A 20,653-nucleotide genomic window follows, 5' to 3' on the forward strand; every position below is an offset into this window, starting at 1 on the left:
TCTAGTGGCAGAGGATTGCATGTACGTACACCTGAAGTATAAATATGTATTTGTTAATAACGTTTGTTTTACACAAAATCTTCAAAAGTTGTCATATGAAAAGATCGGAGGCATTATCTTTCTGCACGCACTCATAAATCAAACCATCAGCCATCAGTAGACTTATGTTTTGCGTCATCTGAGGTTCCGTTGTCCCGCATATCCTAATGGTTTTCCCTCAGTTAAATTGCCAGATGACGTTTGATATAAGTATTGCTACACAGAGAAAGTAAATTTTAGTTTTATGAAATGTGCTAATGAAGATATCAATGCGCACTGCAAAATGGTTTTCAGCCACTTCATCGTAGTTAAATTTTGAAAATATGGAGTGTATGAAGTTCATACCCCTCCATAAATATCCAACCAGAAAGTGTCTAATATCTGAATACCTGTCGATAAAGAAGATCGACAGCGATTAGTTCTTGTGCTAACAACTAGATAAAAAACTTCAGTTAGAAGAAGTATATCATAGAACTTCTGAATCCTTTAGTTAATCATTATTTGCATCTCGGATGTACAACAGTTACTGATTTGTGGCTAAGTTGATTTACGTAGGTTACTTTCATTCAGTAATGCCGTATGCTACGTTGTTTTGTGACAACTCGTCAAGCCACGCCAAACCTAAGTTGTCCGCTCAAAACCGACTTATATGAATTATTTGAGATGCAAATTTAATAAAATTCAGTAGGAAAGTATTAAGTGAATTTAGTACTAAACAACGTTTCTCTGCGTATGTATTCATTCCCCCATTAAACAATACACCCCTTTCCCAACAGCTCAGTTAATCAAGGGCATACAGAGGTGAATGTGTCCAGCTTTGAAATTTCACAGGAAGATTATTGGAACAGGCACTGAAAATTTCGTTTTAGACCCTAAAACCTGCATTGGTTTTGCTATAAAAGTAATCGTCCATTATTTATTTGACCATGATGCGCATATGTTAATAGTACAATTTCCTGACCAGGTAGGGAAATATGATGGAATAAAAGTACCGCTTAATCGTAAGCAATGACTCTATAATGTTATTTTTGAGAGAAAATATATGGAAAACATTGGAGAAATTTGGAAGCATACAGTATAAATGAAAACTTCAATTCTTTATAAAACATTTTCCTACACCACTTTGAGCATAGTTTCATTGTAAAACATAGTCTCTTGTCCTGGGAAGAGAAAGCACTACCTCATTCAGATGATACGTTCTAGTTCAGAATTGAAAATCCATTACCACCAGTATTGTAAAAGTATTCTAGTCTTCTATTAAGAAGTGAAACAAGTACATTTGTTTCAAAACAAGATAAAAAATAGCTGTCCGTATGGAACTGGGGCCCCAGAAAACAACTTCATCAATAATAGGAAGTGTTCCATTTCTTTTATCACTAAATTTAATAATTTCGTTCTCACAGTGGCACAGGTTTTACACCTACTAATGAACAACGAAATGCAGATACATTACATTTTCTTGCGGTGACAGTGCATACACCATCAATAGACATTCGTTTCACAAGTAGAATCCGTAAGGAGATTAGAAAATCCATCAGTTCACTAAGAAGCAGAAAGCTGCTTTTTCTTGAGGCGTTTCTAGCAGAATATTAAAAACTTATGCTTATTTGTTAGGTTCACCCTTAATCTATCTTTGTAATCAAGTAACGACACTCGTGGCATTTCTTGTAAGACTTAAATACAACGTCCTAGCACCTATCTATAAAGCTAGAGACAAACGAAACATTTCTGACTCTAGACTTATTTAACTCCTTACATTTTCTTAATTATTTGAGAGGGTGATCAGTGTTAGAATGCTGACTCACTCAAGTGACGGAACTTGTTTACTGCCCTTAAGTTAGTCGTTATTAAGGGAATCTAAAGAGAGAACGCAATAGAAGATGTCAAAACTGAAACCCTGGGAGAGCTAAGCAAGAAAAATTATTCCATTGGTATATTTTGTAGGCTTGTCACAGCCTTTTAATGTGTGGATCACAGAGTTCTGCTTGGCAAACTGCTGTTATCCATCCCCCTTCACAGCAGAAATTAGAGGGTACGATTGACAGACTACGTGACAGGCTTGAAATTAAATTGAGAATTGGGAGGGACGTAGTATGTGTCTTCCCACAACGATCAGTACCGTTGCTCTAATCTCTGTTGTTCTAAATTTACATAAATAGTCAACCAATGACGTTAAAGAGTGGTCCAGTTGAAGCAAATCAAGCGCTGTATCGTGTGTGAGATACAGAGGCGAGCGTGTGCGCCGGGACTCACCCCAGTTCACTGCTAGTAGCGCCACGTCACCTTAACGCGTCTGCATGTAGCGCACAAGTATTACACCACAATTTAGTATGAAATTAAAAATCAAAATTTATGTTTAAAACTTTATTAAATTATAGGTTAGTGTAATAATGTTCCAAAAACCAAGTCTTGATGTTCTAAACTTAATAGTTTAGGGAAAAATGCCGTTTTAAAATAAAAATCAGAGGCGCTAAATAATGACGCTAGGAAGACAGAATTTGGTCAGAAGGTGCAGTTAGAAGTTATAAATGAGCGATGCTGGTCTCCAGAACCATAAAACAAAAATTAACGCCAGAATCCACGATTTTCGGAATAATCAGAGGCGCTAAATAATGGACTTAGAAACTTGAAAATTTGTTTTATGCTTCAGTACACCCCAAAAATAATAACAGATAGTCCACGTTAATCTACCTCTTATAGTTTTGGAGCAATTAAATAAAAACTAATTCTGTAACTAATATGTACCTAAGTGTTGCAGTTTAAGTACTTGAAATTTTAATGATAGAGGATTTTGGTTAAAACCGATGATCAAATATATCAAATAATAGAGCTACACCAAGTTTAAGACTTGTAACATAAATAGGAACTGATATAAGTCTTAGCAAAGGTAAGGTTCAGAGGTAGCAATCTATCGTTAGTTCCACTAAATAAATTATATTAAGCAAAGTTTTCATTCTAGCGAGCTGAAACTTTGTACGTACTTTTAAATTGCTTATCTGCATACCAGCAAAAATTAAGAAGTTTCTGAAGTAACTGGTAACTATATTATTAAAGATTATGTGCCCGAGATAGCGGTCGTTTGTAGACTGCCGCCGTATGCAAATAGACGGAGACAACAGGTCTTTTCACGGCAGTCCGCACCGGCACCTTATAAATAGAACCCCTGAAGCAGTAGGAAGATTCACTTCGCTCTCAGACACTGTGAGGTCCACGCCAGTTAAACGTCTGGTCGCACTCTGCCTTGGATGACGTCAGAGCCGAGCTGTGACAAGCGCGTATTAAGCAGTGAAAACGGATAGTGAACTCGCGAGGACTGTACACCGTCCTGGATCGTTTAGAATTCAGTAAAATAACTGTTAGTGTGCCGTCCGTGTGAAATTCACTTCCGCGTGGCAACTGGTGAATTTATTTCCACTTTTATGGCGAGCATTAATTTTTGAACATTTATTGCGAACTTTCAATTGAGTGATGTTAGTCAGGGCGAAAAACAATCTGGTAGGAAGGTACTGTAGAGGTCGCCTCTGAACTGCTAAAGGTGCTGTTGGATTAGAATGACTTCTTTTCAATTTAACATAACGCAATTTTAATCGTTGTTTGTGAGAAACTTTAATTAAATTAAATCTTGATTGCAACTTTAAACTTTTACTGAAGTCATAGTCCTGATCCCGCAAAGGAATGGGTAAGAGGCACTTTTCTTTCAGTGGGCTGGACCGGAATGTGGCCGTGCAGACTGGAAACTAAGGTCAGTATGTTTCCCTTCGCTTTCTGGCTGACCACCAAATTAGTTGCCAGGCTCACGTGATTAAAGACGGCATCAAAACTTTAAACCAGTGAAGAAACTTACTCACCGCGCCACACAGTCATATTAATGAAGTGCCCAAACTGAAACACACGCAGCAGAGTTGTCTGCGGAGCGGCGTGAGCAAGAGTGCTCACCTATGCATCATGCTACATTAAAAATGTGTACGTTATGCAAAAAATTTAACAATTTTTAACATGCCTTATGTTCACTGATGTAAAAAAGAGACGTTCCATTTCCTTCTTCAGCCTCTTACGGATAGACTTTTATTTACTTACTTACTTACTTACTTACTTTCTAACACAGCCTACGTTCTTCTTCAGGGTTCAAGTTATCTCCATACCAAATTTCAGCGAAGTCGGTTGAGCAGTTTAATCTTGGAAACGTAACAGACACCGTTATGTCCACATTTAGCAGTAGTGATCTTCTGGGCCGGTGTACATGAAGTAAATGGCATGCTTATTTATCAGAAGCGTGTAGGAAGAATATTGTGAAAAGTAGATAATAGTACATCTACCAGAACCTTTTTAAGGATCAAGGAATTCTTAAACTCGCTTTCCAGTACATTTACTCGTTAATGGTTTTTGTTCTCAACAATAAAACTCAGTTTCAGCTGAACTGTGATCTATAGGATTGTAACTCAACACTCAAAATCTGTTATTCGTATATACCTCATTAGTTATTCACTCCAAAAAACATCTGAATATCTAGAAACAAGGACCGAAATGTGCTGATACCCACTAGCAAGGTACAGTGTTCATTGTTTTGTAAAGCTACACGACGAATCGTTAAAGAGCTTTTTTTTTTTTTTTTTTTTTTTTTTAAACACGACGAATTGTAATGTATGATACAGGTCTCTGTATTTACACATACAGATGAGAGTTTTCTTTGAAAAATGACAGCGCAATAAAATAATTATTAAGCTACCAATAGGAGGTAATCAACAACTGGGGAAGGATCAACTTTTTTCAAACTAGCAGGTTGCTTTCTAATTTACCTGATTAAATATGGTGTCTTTCCTGTAACAACAAAAAGCTTAACCAATTATAAAGTACAGTTTTGAAGGAAGCCTTGTGTCAATATTAGTGGAAACCCTTTCCACGCCGTCGACTAATTGTTATTAGAGCCTGTTTATGCATATACTGTTAACATTGCGGAATGTGAATGCTGCCTTAGAATCCACTTCTCCATAGCATCGGTCACTACACGTGGACATTCTACATTTGTTCTTCATGTGATAATAATGGGTTACAACAGCCTAGACATTATCTAATTTACACTTTAGTATGAACGACAGCTGTTATATTCTCTGTAAATAAAAATAAGTGGCAACTTTTTTGATCTGTTCCGCAACCCGAAGGACCAATACAGTATTGACACATGGAAGCAACATTAACTCGAAGCAAATAAATTATTGTCTACATTCTATGTTAATTTGGACGAGTATCATATTCACGACTATCCTTTCACTATGGGACTGTGAAACGAGCAATATGTCCAATCTAATATAACGTAATCATGAGTACGAAGCAGTAAAACTGCTTGTGACAAGCTGTTAGTTAAATGGGCAGGGTAAAATTACCTAAAGAAAACAATAGGTCTGACAGCATTTATCACTGCAAAAGTAATTGTGTAATCGATATTCTCACTCTCTAGCCCAATTTTTTCCGGTATCATCACTGTGGCACACTAATTTTCTTCTGAAACGAATAAAGTTTTAACAAGGCGAAGAATGTGATATTAATTTTAAACTCTGGTAGAACTTGCGAAGTAGTAGAGCTTCCAGGGTTATTTAAACGAACTCGTAGAAGCAGAACATATTCGGCTGCCAAATGCAGTTAAATTACGCTGTCTTACACGAGCAGAGCACTGAACTTCGGAAAGGCTTTTTGCGACCAGTTTTGCGAAAAATCGGAACCGCCTCTGCCTTTTATCGTTGTAAGTAGGCTGTTTAGGTTTTTATATTTGGAACGTCACGTAGCGCTCTGTATGAAAATCACTGGCTGTGCTGTGTGCAGTCTGTGGCTAGTTTGCATTGTTGTCTGCCATTGTAGTGTTGGGCAGCCGGATGATAACAGCGCGTAGCGTTGCGCAGTTGGAGGTGAGCCGCCAGCAGTGGTGGATGTGGGGAGAGAAATGGCGGAGTTTTGAAATTTGTAAGACTGGATGTCATGAACTGCTATGTATATTATGATTTTTCAACACTATTAAGGTAATTACATTGTTTGTTCTCTATCAAAATCTTTCATTTGCTAACTATGCTTATCAGTAGTTAGTGCCTTTAGTAGTTTGAAACTTTTGTTTAGCTGACAGTAGTGGCGCTCGCTGTATTGCTGTAGCTTGAGTAACGAAGATTTTAGTGAGGTGAGTAATTTGTGAAGGGTATAGGTTAATGTTAGTCAGGGCCATTCTTTTGCAGGGATTATTGAAAGTCAGATTGCGTTGCGCTAAAAATATTGTGTGTCAGTTTAAGGACGGTCATGTATAATTGTTCAAAGGGAACGTTTCATCGTAAATATCTGGTTGCTGACAGTAAGAAAGAAGAATCGAGATATTTAAGTTTCCGATACGTTTTCTCAAAGTGGTGCTGGAAAGGGTAAGAAATTTTCCGATTTCACTCAGTTATCCAGAACGCCTAACGTGATTTTCTTCTCTTATAATTGCGTTACAGTTTGAGAGCTGAATTCCGTGCCTCGTTTAAAAATAGACCTCAGCGTCTATTAAACTGTTACCTCAGTTAAGCCCTCAACTTCTTTCTCTGGCGGCAACTGGGGATTTAATTCCAGGAGTAAATCGTTCTTATCTAAGGTCAAGTCTTCGACGGCCTACCTCAAAAAGTCTTCGTTTGCCACATCTTACGGACAGAAAATACAAGTGGAATCGCTTTGACTGCGTGGACGGAGTTTTCAGTCTCCATTACTGATAACGAGAAGTATTTGGGAACGTTGTTTTACCAAGTCATACCTTGTTTTCAAGTATGTCATGTGCTGCTAATTTCCGTTGTTTTACTACTAAATTATTCTGTGACCGCCAGTATATGACGAATAAGAACAGACAAGTGTCCACTAATCCTAATGCTTCCCTAGTCATGAATGATTATTGATACCGATACTCTGGGCCCCAAAACAGTACTTTTATTAATTTTTGAGAATATTTCCCGTGGAGAAACAGTGGTTTGGCTAAAAGTCTCTACAGCAAAAACATTTATTTCGATGTTAATCGGTTTCCGCCAATATTTGACTATACTCAGGAGTTGCTGGTAACGGTGGTGGTGAACAGGGTGGGTTTTGTAACTCTGCGAACGTCACCTGCTCCACCTGCTTCACGTTCGTGGAGCTACAACACCCGCTCTTTTCACCGTCACCGCTTACCATCGTTGTATGACGGTCTGAGGATGGCCAAGTACTGAGCGAAACCGGTTACCATCTAAATAAATGTTTTTGGGGTTGAGACTGTTTGTAATCCAATTTTAAAGTAATTTATTACTTCTTTTATAATTTTTATATTCAGAGCATGACGTTTCATTTTAAGTTAACCCGAATAGCAAAGTATCCCTAAGAAACAATAATTAAAGACCTAACTCAGTGGATATCAACGAAAACGTTCGCCCATAATTTGAAATCATTGTTGTTGTTGTTGCGGTCTTCAGTCCTGAGACTGGTTTGATGCAGCTCTCCATGTTACTCTATCCTGTTCAAACTTCTTCACCTCCCAGTACTTACTGTTGCCTACATCCTTCTGAATCTGCTTAGTGTATTCATCTCTTGGTCTCCCTCTACGATTTTTACCCTCCATACAGTCCTCCAATGCTAAATTTGTTATCTCTTGATGCCTTAGAACATGTCCTACCAACCGGTCCCTTCTTCTTGTCAAGTTGTGCCACAAACTCCTCTTCTCCACAATTCTATTCAGTACCTCCTCATTAGTTATGTGATCTACCCATCTAATCTTCGGCATTCTTTTGTAGCACCACATTTCGAAAGCTTCTATTCTCTTGTTGTCCAAACTATTTATCGTCCATGTTGCACTTCCATAGCTACACTCCATACAAATACTTTCAGAAACGACTTCCTGACACTTAAATCTATACTCGATGTCAACAAATTTCTCGTCTTCAGAAACGTTTTCCTTGCCGTTGCCAGTCTACATTTTATATCCCCTCTACTTCGACCATCATCGTTTTTTGCTCCCCAAATAGCAAAACTCCTTTGCTACTTTAAGTGTCTCATTTCCTACTCTAATTCCCTCAGCATCACCCGAATTAATTCGACTGCATTCCATTATCCTCGTTTTGCTTTTGTTGATGTTCATCTTATATCCTCCTTTCAAGGCACTGCCCATTCCGTTCAATTGCCCTTCCAAGTCCTTTGCTGTCTCTGACAGAATTACAATTTCATCGGCGAACCTCACAGTGTTTATTTCTTCTCGATGGATTTTAATACCTACTCCGAATTTTTCTTTTGTTTCCTTTACTGCTTGCTCAATATACAGATTGAATAACATCGACGATAGGCTACAACCCTGTCTCACTCCCTTCCCAACCACTGCTACCTTTTCACACCCCTCGACTCTTATAACTGCCATCTGGTTTCTGTACAAATTGTAAATAGCCTTTCGCTCCCTGTATTTTACCCCTGCCACCTTCAGAATTCAGTATTCCACTCAACATTGACAAAAGCTTTCTCTAAGTCTACAAATGCTAGAAACTTAGGTTTGTCTTCCTTAATCTATTTTCTAAGATAGGTCGTGAGGTCAGTATTGCCTCATGTGTTCCAACATTACTGCGGAATCCAAACTGATCTTCCCCGAGATCGGCTTCTACCAGTTTTTCCATTCGTCTGTAAAGAATTACAGTTAGTATTTTGCAGCCGTGGCATATTAAACTGATAGTTCGGTAATTTCCACATCTGTCCAAGAAAAAAAAAAAATGGTTCAAATGGCTCTGAGCACTATGGGACTTATCATCTATGGTTATAAGTCCCCTAGAACTTAGAATTACTTAAACCTAACTAACCTACGGACAACACACAACATCCAGTCATCGCGAGGCAGAGAAAATCGCTGACCCCGCCGGGAATCGAACCCGGCAACCCGGGCGTGGGAAGCGAGAACGCTAGCGCACGACCACGAGCTGTGGACTTCTTATCTGTCAACACCTGCTTTCTTTGGGATTGGAATTATTATATTCTTCTTGAAGTCTGAGGTTATGTCGCCTGTCTCATACATCTTGCTCACCAGATGGTAGAGTTTTGTCACGACTGGCTCTCCCAAGGCCGTCAGTAGTTCCAATGGAATGTTGTCTACTCCCGGGCCTTGTTTCGACTCAGGTTTTTCAGTGCTCAGTCAAACTCTTCACGCAGTATCGTATCTCTCATTTCATCTTCATCTACATCCTCTTCCATTTCCATAATTGTCCTCAAGTACATCGGACTTGTATAGACCCTTTATATTCTCCTTCCACCTTTCTGCTTCGCCTTCTTTGCTTAGAACTGGGTTTCCATCTGAGCTCTTGATATTCATACAAGTGGCTCTCTTTTCTCCAATGGTCTCTTTAATTTTCCTATAGGCAGTATCCATCTTACCCCTAGTGAGACAAACCTCTACATCCTTACATTTGTCCTCTAGCCATCCCTGCTTAGCCGTTTTACACTTCCTGTCGATCTCATTTTTGAGATGTTTGTATTACTTTTTGTCTCCTTCATTTACTGCGTTTTTATATTTTCTCCTTTCATCAATCAAATTCGATATTTCTTTTGTTACCCAAGGATTTCTACTAGCCCTCGTCTTTTTACCAACTTGATCCTCTGGTGCCTTCACTTCTTCACCCCTCAGAGCTCCCCTTTCTTCTTCTACTGTAGCCGGTGTAGGGAAGCAGCCTACTCACGCCATAGTAAATTCACATCAGTCTTTCCATTGTGTGCCAGCCAGTCCGCTGTAACTAGCTCTGACGTCATAAATGTTGTGCAGTACTTTAAAAATCAAGTGAATAATCTGAAACGGTTATAGCGTGTCAGGAGTAATACTAAATTAATATGTGTTGAATATCAGTTCGATAACTTTAACCGCTTTCGAAATTTGGACTTTTTCTGTAAAAATCATTGGCGCAACAGAAAAGAGCTAGAGACTTAAAAATTTATATTTAGATTCCTTTTTCATAATTATTTAATAGAAACAGTCTTCTGGATCTCACAAATTAAGATTTTAGTTGAAATTCATGATTTTCTGGTTTTTGTCTTAAAAATTAAGGAAGCAAGATAGATTAAGTAGGTTAATAAATAAGGCTAGGATGTTTATATTTAAGTAGAATGGAGATCCGCTATAACCATAAAGATGTGAGAAGCTTCATTTGAATAACTATAAAACTATAGCGATAGCGTATCTCCAAAGGGCAAGTTCAGAGCTCGTCTACTTCGTGCAGTGTAATTAAATTAATTCTCTCGCCCAAAATATTTAACTTAGCCACGTCAGACTTTTATTATGATTACTTACCTGTGTGTTGATTGCACATTTAAATTGAGAGCTTCATAGGCCATCAGCAAGAGAACCTATGATTTATTCGGTAACTTAAAGTGGTGCATTACTAGCCCAGCGGTTAGTCAGGAGAGCCGATTTGATCAGGCGTTTCCTTAGCCGTCCGCACCGCGGCTTTGTATATAAGAACGCTGCGAGAGGAAGCAAGGCCCCAGTTTTCTCAAGACGCTGAATAGCACGCCATCTGTGTCGTGAGTCGCGTCGCATTAGTAGCATTGCTATAAACAGCCGCGGATGCCCTATTAAGTTAATCGGGATACGCGTAACCATGAAATCATTTTCGAGTGAAGTGTTAATTCTGGGATGATTTTAATTATCTATCTTCAGTTTGCGTATGTCGTATTTTCACGTGCCGTCGCGGGACAGACATTCTACCATTATTTAGCGCGGCGTTTGATGAACATTATCATCAAATTATGGCGAGCATTCATTAAAACATTTAATTTGGACAGTTATAGTTGCATCAGCGCATTAGACTCTGAACTGCTCTGTTAGTCAGATTGTGTGGATTCTTCTTTTTTTGATCTGTGACTTTCAGAATATACTCAACTATTTTTAATCAAAATCGTTTTTGATTATGAATCCCAGACAATCTCCTATTTTCTCAGAGCTATAAGTTGTAGCTATAAGTGTATTTCTCAGAAGAAGTGGGCACTAGGAATTCTAATTACAGGCTTCACGTTTTGCTAATCACTTTCTGGTTGCCAATATTGTAGTTAGAGAGCCAGTGTTGAGAACGGCAAAAGACAGCATAAATAATAGGAACTGGTTTTGCGTTCAGGAACATTTATATAAACAATTAATTTCACCAGCCGCCCCACATGTGGTGCATCGGCCGGGAAGTGTTTCAACATTCAAACATTTATACAACAGAAAATTTTCTAACCGCCGCCTCATATATGGTGCTTTGGCCGGGAAAGAAGCAAACTCAGTAGAAGTGATAGTGATTTTTAAATATGCTGATTCGGGAGTGAAATGCGACACGCAACTGAGTAATAGAACAGTGAAAGTGTTACGTGTGCATGTGGGCGACGCAATTTGATTAACAACGCATCTGGATTGACGGAGTTGGCACCGAGTCTAGCGGCGCTGCCGGCATAGAGAGAAGCCATTTTCGCCTCACCGCAGTCGTCCGCCGGAGCAGCCAGAGCCGCGCCTGCAGTTGCGGGCCACGCAAACACACAACAGCCGTCGGAGTGCAGTCTGCAGTTCAATGCGCTGCGTCGCATCAGTAATCCTGGTACGCCGCGCCGGCAACGCCATACGTCGTGCAGAAGAAACTAAGTTAAGTGAAAAGCTGTTAAAAATTTTACTAACCTGCACTAAAAGACTGTCGGAAATGGAACTGCCAGAAGAAACCGAGGTTAAACTTAAATCAGAACGTATGTCTATTGAGGGAACTGTAAATCCAGACAACGGTTCAAGTGTAAATATGCATGAAAATAGTAATGTTAAAGTGAAATATGAAGTATTGTCTCTTGACAGTAGTGTGGGAAGGGGCAATGATTCAATAATAGAGACAGCTGTAGTAAAGCAGAAATCAGAAATTGTTAATTTATTGGATGATAGTTTCTCTGATGAATTAAAAATGAAACAGCCATCAGAGGTGGTAGAGTTTAAACAGGAGAAGTTAGATATGACTGATCAATCAGATGTTTCATTTGGTTTTGATGATTCTGGTGTTGGAGCTAGTTTTTCGTCACGTGAGTGTGAAAAGAAACCAGCTAGTGAGCAACTCAAAGATACTGGGGCTATTGATTTAAATGTTATATTACAAGCAATAGCTGCCAGTAATGCAAAATTGTCAGCCAGTAATGCTAAAATTACAGCTGAATTAAAGTCTGAAATAGCTGAGGTCACAAGCAGTCATGCAAAAATGTCAGCCAGTAATGCTAGAATGAATGCTGAATTAAAGTATGAGATTGTGGACAGCCAAACTAATTTTAATAAACGATTGGAGGAAATGGACAATACCTTCAAGGCTGGTTGCAATAAGTTGAAAGAGGATGTAGACAGTTTAAATTATAAAACTGATTACAACCATGAGGATATTAAGAAAAAGGTTGCTCAACAATTTTCTGAAATGTATAAAACAGTAAAATCCGAAGTTGCTGAGGTTCGCAAAGACTTCCAAATGGAAGATGCGAAGCTGGAGCACAAGTTAACAGAAAGATCGAGGTGGAATCTGAACTGTGCTCAGATAGGTTTAAAGATGTTAATATAAAAGTAAACATATGTCAAGCAGAAGTAGACGCAATCAAAACTGATACTACTCATATTGTGCAAAGAGTAGATAATGTTGAAATGAGAGTAGAAAATATCAGCACTAACATTGCTAACATTGGGAGTAAAGTAGCTTCAGTAACTTCTGGTAATGGTAGTATGCAAAAAGTTGTAGCTGCAAACGCCGCTTTTATCGGGTGTCGGCAGTTCTTGCGGTTCGATCCAGATAAAAATATCCACCCACTAGATTTCTGGAACGATTTTGAAGATGTGATTCCACCAACTTGGTCTGAACGAGAGAAAATTTCATTTGTTAGAAGCCATTTAGCGGGCGACGCCATGCGTTAGTCAGCTGACGTTATGTTGAAGTGCAAAACATTAGCGGAATTTAAAACAGCTTTCATTAATGAGTATTGGTCTAGCAATAAGCAAAATGAAGTGTTGAGAGAATTTTGGAATGAAAAACGCTTCAATGCAGACAAGGAATCTATTAAAGAGTTTGCTAGGTCATGGATTTCACGTTTGTCACATTTGGCCGAAAAGCTAAAACCTGAAATAATAATACTAGGTCTTGAAGCCAAACTGCCATGGTATTGGCAAACTAGAATTATATCTGCCCCTAGAGACAATCTGGATCGTTTCATTGAATATTTGGAACGCGTAGAACGTGTTGCTGCCAATTAGGAGCAAGCACGTAATAACAGAAATGCTAATAACACTAGTAGTAATTTTAAGAACGAGCAGAATGGCAATGTAAACATCAGGACAGTAAGTGTTCGCCATCCTAAGAGAGGTAGGAATTGGAGAAATAATTATCAGAACCAACAATGGCATCCAAACGATACTAATTTTGTTCCAAACAAAATTATGCAGGTAAACAACAGTACGGAAAGCAATGCTGTGCCAGTTAACTATAATGGAAATAAAGGAAACAATAGTAGGCAGAGGCAGGAAAACTAGTTCCCGTCTATGAGGATACTGGCGCTCACCAGGCGGTTACTTTTTCTCTGCCAGTAGTTACAGTAATTGGTGAGACAGATCAGAATACTCAAACTGAACATGTGGATGAAGTGTCGGTAGCATCTAAGGATACAACAGAAATATTAGATCACTCACAGTATTTGATAGATACCGTGTTAGAGACGCTTTCTAAGTGGGAAGTGAATGAGAAGGCGCAGCAGTGTAATGGTAGGGAAGAGCTACAAAATACTGAATTGTCAGGTGAAGAAGCAGAAGAAATTCATGCTTATATTTACAATGAGGATGATGTGCTCTTATCTAAAGTGCCTGTGCAAGATGTTGATACTGTACTAATGGATTTAGGACAGGAGGTAAGTGAGAATGTAGAGGGTAGCCTGTTGGGGGTCGATGAACCCAGTAGCTGTGACCAGTTGTCACTTGAGAAAGAATCCGACGATAATAGTAAATGTGGTTTAGCTGTAACTAGTGTTATGCCCGGTCTGGAGGCGCAGAATCGCTCAGACTACAGTAATTTGGGTCATGTTCAGCAAACTAAATGTAATGAAGTCGTGAGGTGTTTCGATTTGAAATTAATAGATCGGCTGGAAAAGGCAGCTGAAAATGTAATTCAGGAAACCCCTACACACTTTGACCTAAATGTAATGAAGACAGATGTCGATCACTTTAGTTGGAGACAAATCAAAAAGGAACTATTGGATGAGTTTGAGGAACCACCTGTACAACCTAGAATAAGCCACCCTATAATAATAGTGAATATGTTGGGTATCAATGTACGTTGTCTCTCAGACAGTGGAAGTGAGGTGAGTGCGATATCTCAGTCCTTCTTTGATGCATTACCTGGTAAAAACAAGCTTACAGTAATGAGGGTATCAGGACTAAGAATAATTGGTGCTACTGGCAAGGTGTCAAAAACGGTAAAGCAAGAAGCTTTGCTGCCCTTTAACATTAATGGTAATTTAATTGATCATCCACGTTTAATTGTAAACAATCTCAGTATTAAGGTTTTAATTGGCATAGATTTCTTTTCAAAATATCAGGTTGTTGTTGACTTTGAAAGAAGCCAGTTAAAGATGGTCTTTCCAATAACTCGAGTAATTAGAGTACCTTTTAGTGATAAACATGTAGTAGCTAATGATGAACCTTGGGAGCTGCCTATACGAGTTCTGAAAAATAGGAGATATTGGGACGAAGGTGATAATCTTAGTACAAGTAAGCTAAACACAGAAGAAGAAGAAGCAAATATTTTGGACAAAATAGAAGCTAAATTGCAGGAAATCGATAAAATTTCAGCTAATCAGAAGGAAGAACTGAGACAGGTTCTAAAAAGGCATCATAAGGTATTTTCAGATCGACGTGGCGAGGTCAAAGGTTATGAATGAATGCTATAGGGAGGAGGTTGTTCTGTAACCTCTACACAGTGTGGCAGCTGTGAAGTCCCAGCTGTGTGAGATCTTTTTCCATTTCGGGTCTCACTCATCCTTCATCTTTACTATCCACCAAAATTTCGACCTCTTCCTTCCAACACATTAAAATCTTCCGTTATGGTTATCAAGCCAATAACAAACTAATGAATTCTGTAGAGAGGAGGTTGTTCTGTAACCTCTACACAGTGTGGCAGCTGTGCAGTCCCAGCTGTGTGAGATCTTCTTTCCCATTTCAGGTCTCATTCATTCTTCATCTTCCCTATATACAAAAATTTTCCGTCATGGCTATCAAACCATGAGTTCTGTAACCATTCTATCCACCGATTAGTGAAGAAAAAAAACCTAATGTGACAAACCTAACAGTGACATAAACAACAGAGAAGTATGACGTAATTAAGATACAAATGTATTTGAGTAACAGTTATGTATAGAACCCTGGTAATATTATAAGTATAAAGTGTTGTTTTATTGGAAATGGTCCCGCAATAATATTTAAAAAAAGATGTACAAATTCGTGTACAAGCAGGATCTGAAGAGGTAGTGAAACCCATTGTATGTTGTAGAGCTAACTAATAAATAGTAAGAGAGAGTGCTTAGTGTTATGAAAATATGCAGATATGTTGTAAAAATGAACTCACCTTGTGTAGCAAGGAATGGCAGTGTAATAGAATTGAACAGTGTTTGTGGTTGAGACGTGAAGGACACGTCCCTGCAGTATTTATAAGGTTGGAGCTGGCCATTATTTTGGTGTAGTGTGTGACAGGACACACCTACATGTATTGAGGTTATGAGTTGGAGGCGTGAATGCGACCGTAGGTACCCTTATGTTAAATGAGACAGAGCAGCTCTTGGTGTCCTATAGGTTTAAGGAATTTAGCATTACGCTCGTCCATAATTACTTAATGCACTTTAGTGGTAGGTCGAGAGAGACTACCTGTGGTTTCAGCGTCCGATCGAGTGGAAATGGATTGCCACGTGACCAAACTAATCAACTGCAATACACTATAGATATGAAATAAATGTGCTGTCCTATGCTTTAAATGTTAATACAGTGAGTGTTAAATAAGTACATACACTAGCAACATATTTGAGTAACATAATGGCAGATGTGAAACATTATTTATAGCTCACCATAAATACACTTCGATGAAGTAAGTACATAATTGCAGATGTGGAACTGACACAACAGCAGAGGACCAATAAGTGGATTTAGTAGTCAACTAAACGTAGTGTGTTTTGAACACTCAGAACTGTACTATTACCAAAAGTTACTCACATGTACAAAGAAGCTGAGAAAACAACAACTAATCAAATATACTCATACTATCTCTAAGAATAAGGTAATCAAAGATGAGTCAGCTAAGTGAATAAAATACAAATGTATCAGGAATGTACCGATCATTGGTTCAGTGTTCCGGCCCAGAAATAATAAATTGAAATCAAATAGGATTTATGATTGTATGCCTTGAGCATAAATTTTCTCTAGTACATGACTAACGGCGTTTTGAGCCATTTGTTTATCGATTTTATGACTATTAAGTAACCATGAGAGTAAAATTAAAAAGGTTCTGTTAACTTTGTTCCAGTAACATATTGGAAGATAAAATGTATATCCCCATTTCATTGTGACCCACCCTTAGATATTAAGTGAACAGAGTATGAGGCACTCTTTTTGTTGGTTCTACAGGACAAACCAGATAATGGCAGCCTGGTGGCTGCGTGAAAGCGTGGAGTGACTTGGACACAACTCACAGTGACCCCCCCCCCCTTTCCCCATGTAATTTAGAGTGAACGTGCAGGACGCACACCATAGCAACTTCCCCTCCTCTACCGTTGTGAATGGAAGTGTAGAACGCCAGCCAAAGTGGCTACAACCACGTGTGTAAAAATGATTTGTGAAATTTTCTTTCTGGTTTAGAAAAGACTGCTAAGATATAATCATCTGATTATGTACCTTGAATAACTTATTTTCTTTGAATTTGTGTATGTAAAAATGTATTTCATGGATTAAGGTTTTCATAATTTTACATACTTTTATGTGTTTGTTTGTCTAAGGCAATATGTATGCCAAAGTGTTTCATTTATTTTCTTAAATTTTGAGGGATAATATTGCTTAAGAGGCAGTGAACATGCCTGTAATTTAAATAATTGAAGTAGGTAATCAGTTTTCTTTTAATATTTCTATATGTTTACATTTCAATTTTAAATTTTCATAGGGAGTTAAGCTGTACTCTTGCTTCCCTTTTTGTAATTAAATTTTCTTTCGTTCATTAACATTAAAAACAAAAAATTTAAGTAGAGGGTGATGTAGGGAAGCAGCCTACTCACGCCATAGTAAATTCACATCAGTCTTTCCATTGTGTGCCAGCCACTCCGCTGTAACTAGCTCTGACGTCATAAATGTTGTGCAATACTTTAAAAATCAAGTGAATAACCTGAAACGGCTATAGCATGTCATGAGTAATACTAAATTAATATGTGTTGAATATCAGTTCGATAACTTTAACCGCTTTCGAAATTTGGACTTTTTCTGTAAAAATCATTGGCACAACAGAAAAGAGCTAGAGACTTAAAATTTTATATTTAGATTCCTTTTTCATAACTATTTAATAGAAACAGTCTTCTGGATCTCACAAATTAAGATTTTAGTTGAAATTCATGATTTTCTGGTTTTTGTCTTAAAAATTAAGGAAGCAAGATAGATTAAGTAGATTAATAAATAAGGCTAGGATGTTTATATTTAAGTAGAATGGAGATCCGCTATAACCATAAAGATGTGAGAAGCTTCATTTGAATAACTATAAAACTATAGCGATAGCGTATCTCCAAAGGGCAAGTTCAGAGCTCGTCTACTTCGTGCAGTGTAATTAAATTAATTCTCTCGCCCAAAATATTTAACTTAGCCACGTCAGACTTTTATTATGATTACTTACCTGTGTGTTGATTGCACATTTAAATTGAGAGCTTCATAGGCCATCAGCAAGAGAACCTATGATTTATTCGGTAACTTAAAGTGGTGCATTACTAGCCCAGCGGTTAGTCAGGAGAGCCGATTTGATCAGGCGTTTCCTTAGCCGTCCGCACCGCGGCTTTGTATATAAGAACGCTGCGAGAGGAAGCAAGGCCCCAGTTTTCTCAAGACGCTGAATAGCACGCCATCTGTGTCGTGAGTCGCGTCGCATTAGTATCATTGCTATAAACCATACACTAAAGCAGCAGGCCTCGGGAAAAATTACGGCTGTAGTTTCCCCTTGCTTTCAGCCGTTCGCAGTACCAGCACAGCAAGGCCGTTTTGGTTAGTGTTACAAGGCCAGATCAGTCAATCATCCAGACTGTTGCCCCTGCAACTACTGAAAAGGCTGCTGCCCCTCTTCAGGAACCACACGTTTGTCTGGCCTCTCAACAGATACCCCTCCGTTGTGGTTGCACCTGCGGTACGGCCATCTTTATCACTGAGTCACGCAAGCCTCCCCACCAACGGCTACGTCCATGGTTCATGGTGGGTTTGAAATCATAGGTTTATTTATTAATAGATGCTTTTGCAGTTAAGAAGTGCTCCTAACTTCTGATAAGGTACAGCAGCGTAATGAAGTGACCGTCCGGCTACGTATTTTCGCTCTGTACATAAGTCTGGTTAAGTATCATCACTTCTCTTTATCGCTCGCTATGTCTATGGAAATCGCACAGCATTTACATCCCAGGAAATCAAAGAATATTTTCCGGTTCTTTCCCCTTTATTGCTGTCGACTTGTGGGTACTAGCTCTTGAATGTATTCGTTAATGAACTAAGTTTGGCCAGTCGCAGATTTTAATAGTGCTTGATTTTTCGTTGCTATGGCGGTAAGAGATAAATGTAACCTGCCATGTCTTAACACGTCATAACGTTTCTGTTGAGCGCTAATCATGTTCAAGTAAACACAACTTATTTATTGTAAGTTAGTCGCTGTACGAAAGTTGTTTATACATTAAATTAAATCATTGTTCACTGATAGGCGTGTCATACCCTATTTTGTTGTAAGAATTCGAAAAATGTAGCATTAAACTCAAATGGTCGTAATGTGTGTCAATCGGAGGTAACTTTTAAGTGCCGCGACTTGAATACAATACTCTCGGATATGTAGACAGCTATACTGATGAGCCAAAAAGTTATGACCACCTGCTTATCAGCTTGTTTATCTGTCTTTGGAACTAAATGCATACCTGATTCTGCGTATCAGGCATCCGACAGGTTGTCAGTAGGTTTGTGCAGGTATGTGGGATTAGATATCTACGCACTGGTCATGTAATCCGTCTAAATAACGGGCCGCTAATTTGTGTAAGCGGTGATGGTGCTCGATGTCGACCAAGATGACTTCCATAGGATTTACATCAGGCGCATTCGGTCGCCGAGATTCTAATGTTATACCCTAATGCACATCAAACCACTGTAGAAGAGACACGAACAATTACACTGCTGAAAGATGACATCGCCGTCGGCGAAGACGCCAAGCATTAGGGAATGCAGGTGGTTCGCAGCTGTCAGCGTGTCTTCGATCACTACCACAGGTCCAACGCAAGCGCAGGAGAATGTCTTCCACAGCATAATATTGCTCCCAACAGCCTGCGTCCGCGGCCTGCTGTAAGTTTCGATGACGGTATTTGTGGAGATGGCCATCGACCTAATGTAGCAAAAATGTGATTCACCCAAGAGGCGACATGTTTCCATCGAACGACAGTCGAATTGCGACGGTCCCGTGTCCCATGCAGTCGTAATTGACTACGTCGTTGGATCAACATCCGAATACACAGTGGTCGTCTGACGCGGAGCTCCATGTTCAACGATGTACAACGAACAGTGTGCTCCGAAACACTTGTGCGTGCATCAGCATTGTGCAGAGAAGCTACACATCACGATCTATCCTACTTTACACAGCAGGTAACCCTGAGGACCCCACGATCTCTGACGTCCAGCCATTTAGCGCCTAGTGGTAGTTCTGCTGCCCTACTTCTTTCCACAGATAGTCGCGAAAGTAGCACGTCAACATTCGACCAGCTTCGTCGTTTTCGAGATACTTGTTCACAGACTCTGCATAATAATAATCTGCCCTTTGTTAAAGTCGCTTATCTCAATGAATTTTCCCATTTTCAGCCTACATCTTCTCCTGTCCGCACCTACTCCTCTTAGATACTTTCGTTACCGCGTCACGTGCCCGCAACGACACCAACAGGCATCCAACGTAGCGTTGGACAGTGGTCATAATGTTTTATCTAATCAGTGTATTTTCACCTAATTGCTCTTTGAATATAAATTTTCTATAATCACTTTGTCCGCAGCTCTTGGTCTTGGGGTTGCGTTCTCGTTTACCGTGCGCGGGGTCCCGGGTTCCGTTCCCGGCGGGGTCGGGGATTTTTCCTACCTCGAGTTGACTCGGTGTTGTTGTGTCATCATCATCATTCATCCCCATTACGGTCGGAGAAAGGCAATGGGCAAACCACCTCCACTAGGACCCAGGCTAGTACAGCGGTGCGGGTCTCACGCATCGTCCCCTAGGCTCCTCGGAGTATGGGACCTCGTCATCTTGATTACTTTAGGAACGATAACTTCTAAAGCATTTTTTTACTATTCAAAACCCTCTCATAACCTTTATTTCTGAACATTACGATAATCAGAGTGAAC

The sequence above is a fragment of the Schistocerca americana genome, chromosome 1 (genome assembly GCF_021461395.2).
Source record: "Schistocerca americana isolate TAMUIC-IGC-003095 chromosome 1, iqSchAmer2.1, whole genome shotgun sequence".
NCBI lineage: Eukaryota > Metazoa > Arthropoda > Insecta > Orthoptera > Acrididae > Schistocerca > Schistocerca americana.